This window comes from Monodon monoceros, unplaced genomic scaffold (genome assembly GCF_005190385.1).
Source record: "Monodon monoceros isolate NGI ecotype Baffin Bay Population unplaced genomic scaffold, NGI_Narwhal_1 Super_Scaffold_19, whole genome shotgun sequence".
NCBI classification, from domain to species: Eukaryota; Metazoa; Chordata; class Mammalia; order Artiodactyla; family Monodontidae; genus Monodon; species Monodon monoceros.
Window position 1 is genome coordinate 63,855,379 of NW_021703775.1, and position 6,428 is coordinate 63,861,806.

The window sequence follows — 6,428 nt, forward strand, 5'->3', positions numbered from 1 at the left end:
AGAGATGCTGTTCATAGGGTAGACTGTTTGAGAACCTCTCACTCCTATTCTAGTACAATTCTATACTTAGATTCGGGCACAATAATAATCTCTTATATTTGTAGAGAGCTGTTATGTTGTCAAGGCGCTTTTACATGCATCTTTTTACTTCATTCCCACAGTGACCCTGTGACCTAGGCAGCTCAGGTTGATTCAAATGATTCCCATTTGACAGAAGGGCTAATGGAGGCTCCAAGCTTGGACTTCTAAGATCACACAGGGACTAAGTGCTGGCCCCTGGAAAGGAGGCAAAGCTGCTTAATGTCGAGGAGAAACCCTTGCACCCCCAGGTCAGCCCTGTCATAACCTTCATGACCTTTTGTTGTGGCCTGCAGGCTCCCGATGCACGTTGTGTGGTCGTGTGGTCGTGTGGTGCACCCCTGTGGCCTGCTGCCTAGCCCAGACCCTGCAGGACACAGACAGATTTTCAATGAGTGCTCATTAAATGGGTGAATGAATGAGGGACCCTGGGCCTCTCCCAAATGACAAGTCAGGTGTCAGACACTGGGCTCTGCAATTCCAGAAGGAAGAGCTCTTTACCAATGAAAATTAGAGCAACACCCACTCAAAGTAAGCTCTGATGTCAACAGATTCTCAGCCCAAGTCCGATTCTAAATTAAGACTGCACTGATTCATGTTGACCTAGAGTTGGAGGGCCCAGTGGAGTCATAGCAGCCTCCATCCTTTCCGAGAAGGTCCCGGCCCTCAGGGCTTCCATCCCTCCCACCCTGGAGGCACATGGGGTAGTGATTGAGGACAGCCTGCATTTGTGGCCTGACTGCCCTCTACCAGCCTGCGGCCTTGGGGACATGACAATCTTTCCTACCTCATGGCGTTGTTCTGAGGATTGTATGAGATGATGTCCGATAAAGCATTAAGTGTAGTGCCCACAGACACCTAACTCGCCCATCACCAGCCCCTGTGCCACTGGCATTTGTGGGGCCCAGGGTCACTGTTTGTTCACCCATTTAATGACCACTCACTTAGAATCTGTCTGCCCTTCCTGGGCCTGGGCCAGGCAGATGGCCGCAGGGGTCCACCACGCAACCGCGAGCCTGCAGGCTGCAGTGAAAGGCCAGGAGTCCTGAGGGCTGTGTGCTGAGTGAAATTGTGCATTTTATTGTCACCACCCCTGACCTCATGCTCTCACATCCCTAAGAACTTGCACAAATTTTCTTACTCCTCACTCTGTCCATCCCTAGAAGCCCTCACTGTTCCAGATATCATTTGCTTCAAATACCTGAAAGAAAGAAAGAAAGAAAGAAAAGGAAGGAAGAAAGGAAGAAAGGAAGAAAGGAAGAAAGAAAGAAAGAAAGAAAGAAAGAAAGAAAGAAAGAAAGAAAGAAAAAACAGATCACCCCTCTAGACTCTTTAGCAAAAATGAACAATAAGTGGCCATTATTCCTCTCAAGTGCTTCGAAGCTGAGGCTGCCTGGCCCAGAGGCCTTGCTGCCCTGCTGGAGTGAAATCCCAGAGGGCTGGCCTCGCCCTCTTGTTCTCCAAGCCTTTGTCCCTTTCACACATCTCCAGACCCCTTTCTTCTCAGGAAAATTGCCTCTCCCGGAGCTGGGAGGCTGCTGAATTGTTGGCCCTGACCTGAGTCAGGAGGAGCAGAGAGCTGTCCCCAGGGCCCAGGGCCTGAGGGAGGGTAAATTCACCCTTGTCGCTATAACTACAGACGCCCTTATTACTCACACAGACATCTTACCCTTGTTTAACAACATATTAAACCATTAGTCTCTGTGCCAGTGGGTTCAGTTAGTTCACAGTGGCAAAAGCTGCTCATTAAATCCCCTTTTCCCTGCTTAATCTCTTTTAAATTGGTTGCCTTTTAATTTCATCAAGTGCCCTCTTTCTTCACCCAGTGCAGCAGCCCCGGCATACTGCTAGGTGAGAGGGGCTGCTGCAGGGCTTTCTGGGTCTTCCCCGGGTGGTCTCTGTGGACTGCAAGGTCACGGGGCAGAGGCTAACCGGAACACTCTCCCTGAAGAATGGGCCCCGCTCCGGGCGCTGTGAAAGAGTTACCGGTTTTACTCTCCTCTCACTCATCTCTGAGTCAGTACCTGGGGCAGAAGATTCCAGTCTTTAAATCTTTTGCTCCATCAGTCTGTCCAAGAACCTGGGTTCCCTGTAGGTTAAAATAAAAATAGTCTGTTTTCTTAGGAGGAAATTTAAGTATTCGTAAAAATGGACAGTGTGCTATATATACGTATTACTTGCAGTAAATTCAAACGTCATTAAAGTTGTAATTGAAGAGAACTCGTATCGCTAGGAGCCTGTCAGTCAGTGGTCGCACTGTGTACGGTTGTGGCTGAGCACCGGTGTGCCGAGAGGTGCTCCAGGAAGCCAGCTGAGTGCCGAGCCCCTCCTTTCCCTATCACGCAGCAACTCCACGCCCTCACCTCACCTCAGTCACTCTTCTTGTTAGGTTAGGTAGCTGTGTTCTGTACCTGCTGTCTACTGATAAGAGGAACCAAATCTGAAGAGGTGGCAGCCATAGCTTTAAGTTTAAGGGGACTCTGTCCACTTAGGTGGGACTGGGGGGTGGAAGGGAGAGGTGACACTTCCCTTTCTGTTTCACAGAGACCTTTAACTGTGGAGAAAAGCACAAATTCTCTAAGTGTGGGAGTGGTGAATGGGCCCACTCCTCCTTCTACTCGTTGGTTCCCAGATCCAGCTGTGAATTCCGCGTGTTGACTGTAGAGCCATATCCTGGTCATGGGTGTACGGCAGCACCCTGAGGGCTGATGTCCTGTCCTCTCAGGGCATCATCTCCAAGCTGGTGCCTCAGCTCCACTCTAATAGGCTCGTGTCTTGTAGATGGCATAGTGTGTTTTAGAGTCAGTGGATCTGTAGTCTTGTACGTATTGCTTTTCCTCTTTGACATAAAGTAAGTCCCTTGGTACAGGATGATGCCATTATGGGGAGTCCTCTGCTCATAGGTCAGACTTTGTGTGAGCCCTCAGCAGTGGTACTAGTCAAGGCTCTGCAGACAGGAAATTCAAGCACACACCTGGAATGTTCATCTGGGAATGATGAACCTCTCGCTGCCTTTTCCATTATGGAAGGGTCCAGTGTTCACCCTTGAACAACACTGGGGGTGACCTGAGTATAACTTACAGTTGGCCCTTTGTATCCACAGTTCCTCTGCATCCAAAGATTCAACCAACAGACCATGTAGTAGTGTTTTATTTACTATTGGAAAACATCTGTATATGAGTGGACCTGTGCAGTTCGAATGCACATTTTTCAAGGGTCAGCTGTAATTAACTTGCACCCAGTGGCTGGTTGGTCTCCAGCAACCAGTGGATGGTGCTGTATCGGACTCAGCATTGGCCTCTGTTGTCGGCAGCTTGGCCCCGTGGCTGTGGCAGTGGCTGGATCAGACTTAATGAGAGGGAGCCCAAGCCGCTAAGCCCACACATACCCTTTACCTTTGCCTCCATGACTGCTACTTCATTCCTGAGCCAGTTGTGAAAGCGCTAGGGTGGCTAAGGACAGAGGCTGGCTGCCTGTTCTACCGTGGATGTTCTTGGTGGGCATGAACACGTGGCACGTACTTCCTCACACGTGCCAGCATCCATGAGGCCATCACATGCATCAACCCAGATCTCCTTGTCTCCAGCCTTAACCTTGCTCCTTCCAGGCCCTTGACCAACCAGCTCAGCCATTCACCACTGCTCATTAGACCGTGGATGTCCTTTCCTTGGGCCACTCCACACAAGGCGCATGACTGAGAGCCTTGTCTGAAGCTTTACCCACTGGGAGGATTTTCCCTCAGCACCATTCCAAGGCCACAATGGGGTGTAGCTAATGCAACCACAGTCTATTTGTGGTTTGCACCCATCTGTAGATCCAACTAACCCATGAACAAAGCTCAGGCTTTCCCCTTTATCTGTCAGGGGAAACCCCGACCCCTTCCCCATGAGGCCGAATTGGTGAGCTGAGTGAGCAATGTGGGTGCAAGCGTTCTAAGTGACGAGGAGGAGAAGGGGTCTGGGCCACCTGGTTTTTTTTTTTTTTTTTTTTTTGGCGGTACGCGGGCTTCTCACTGTTGTGGCCCCTCCCATTGCGGAGCACAGGCTCCGGACGCGCAGGCTCAGCGACCATGACTCACGGGCCCAGCCGCTCCGTGGCATGTGGGATCCTCCCGGACCGGGGCACGAACCTGCGTCCCCTGCATCGGCAGGCGGACTCTCAACCACTGCGCCACCAGGGAAGCCCTGGGCCACCTGTTTTTGAAGGCTTCTTTCTGGACGTGCTTAAGCCCAATTCTGGACGTTCCTTTCCATTTTATGATGGCTTCTCCAAGGCCTACTCAACCTTATGACTTGGTAGGTCCCACACTTTCCAGTTCATTGTGAGTAGTTTGGGCTCTGTGGTTGCTTCATGTTCCATGGGTAGATTTTTTTTATGCTCTTCTTTTACTTGATAACCCAGGATTAGGGGTGTGTGTGTGTGTGTGTGTGTGTGTGTGCATGTGTGTGTTTTAATATTCTGTTTCTACCAGGGCCCAGGAGCACGTCCTGGCATATACTTCCATGCCTCAATGGCATCTATAACCTTGCTACATAGCCCTGTGGTTCTATGCTGCAGCTCCTCTTTTGGGTCTTTCCAGAAGCTACATACAGCGTTTTTCTCTACCACAGATACCTCTGGTACCATGGGCTCTGCCAAGTTGTATGCCCTAAGTGTCAGAGCTGCTTGACCTGTAGCCTTGACCTTCCGTGGAGCCCATTTTTGTTCTGGGTCTCTTAAAACTAGCAGACTTTGAAGTCATCTGATAAATGGGTAGGAACAGTATTCCCAAGTGTGGAATATGCTGACTGCAAAACCTGAAGAGACCTAGCGCGTGCTATGCTTCTCTTTCAGTGGAGAAGGTGCAAGGTGCAATCCCATGCCTTTTGCTTTGGAGGGGATGTCCCAACAGTCCCCAGATCCTGGGATCCCTAAAACTTCAGCCATAGGTCAAGCCCTTGCATCTTCATAGGGCGCGTCTCCCATCTTCTGCAGCACGTGTATCTTACCTAGACTTCAAAGGTCCTTGCTAGTTCCACTCATGTAGCTTGATTAACATGATGCCATCCATATAATGGACGAATGTGATGTTCTAAGGTGTGTCCAGATAGTCCGGGGCACTTTGGATGACACTGTGACAGAGAATTAACATAGCCCTGGAGCTAGCCTATGAATGTATATTGTCCATTTCATATGAATTTCAGTGAATTTCTGATCTTCCTTCCTGATGGGTATTGAAAGAAAAGCATTCACCAGGTCAGTAGCTATGACCCAAGGCTGTGTCACTCTGTTCTAGCAGATATACCACAACTGGCCCAGCAGCTTTACTCGTGCCCACCACCTGGTTAGGTTTGTAGTAGTTTATTGTCATCTGCCATAATCCATCCGGTCTTTGCCTTGGCCAGGATGGTGATTTAAATGAGCATTGATAGGCATCGCTACCTTGGCATTTTTAAAGCTTTGTGGGTGGCACTAATTCTCCAGGGGGAATGGGATTTCGGGGTCTTCCACTTGTCCTTTCCTATCACAGCGGCTCCTATACTACAGGTCAGAGAATCAACGTGGTATTTCTGCTAACTAAATTTGTCCTTTCCAGTTTTATATTGAAGAACCCGGGAAATGACCACCAGGCAGATCTGTGGATCCAGTCAACCCACTGTGAGACTAATTTGGGCCAGGCCTGCATTTCTTAGCTGATCTCTCTTTGCCCCCAGTCCAGCAGGGGGACTTTGATGGCACATTGGGTCACAAGGTGTCAGTAACAAATTAGACCCTGTGATTGATAGTCCTCAAGAGACCTGGCCATGGTTACCTTTTTGAAAGAAGACCGACTTTTTTCTCTACCAGATTCCACAGCAGCCACCTGATTCCACAGTTTTTATAGGTGCGATTTCCCTCAAACTCCTTAAACACCAGTTGCATTGCTCCAGCCAGGGCACACGCTTTTGCCTGTATCCTGGCTGGTCCATCACCAGGCTGTTAGAAATAGCCACTGCCACAGCTTCTTCCATCCACAGCCAGTGTTGGGGTCCTATGGCCATCCAGCCAGCATGTTATCCACCTCCTCAGCGGCTGATCCTGGAAGCAGAGCCTGAGGCAGGGATCCCTGTGGAAGTGATTTACTTGGGACATGCCTCCAAGAGGAGGGACCTCAGGGAAGCAGGACCACTGGAGACTTGCTTTAGCCTGGTCCTGCTGGGAGCCCTGGATTAGGAACTGCTTCAGAGTTGGTCCGACTTTCATGCAGGAGGGCTGGCCTTGGGTCCCCTGTGCCAGTTAGTCACTGGCTTCTCGGGTACTCCCAGGAGGGGACCCTGCCAGACTCCTACTCACTGGGGTGAATCCTCTGGAAAAGGAGACAGCTCTGAGTC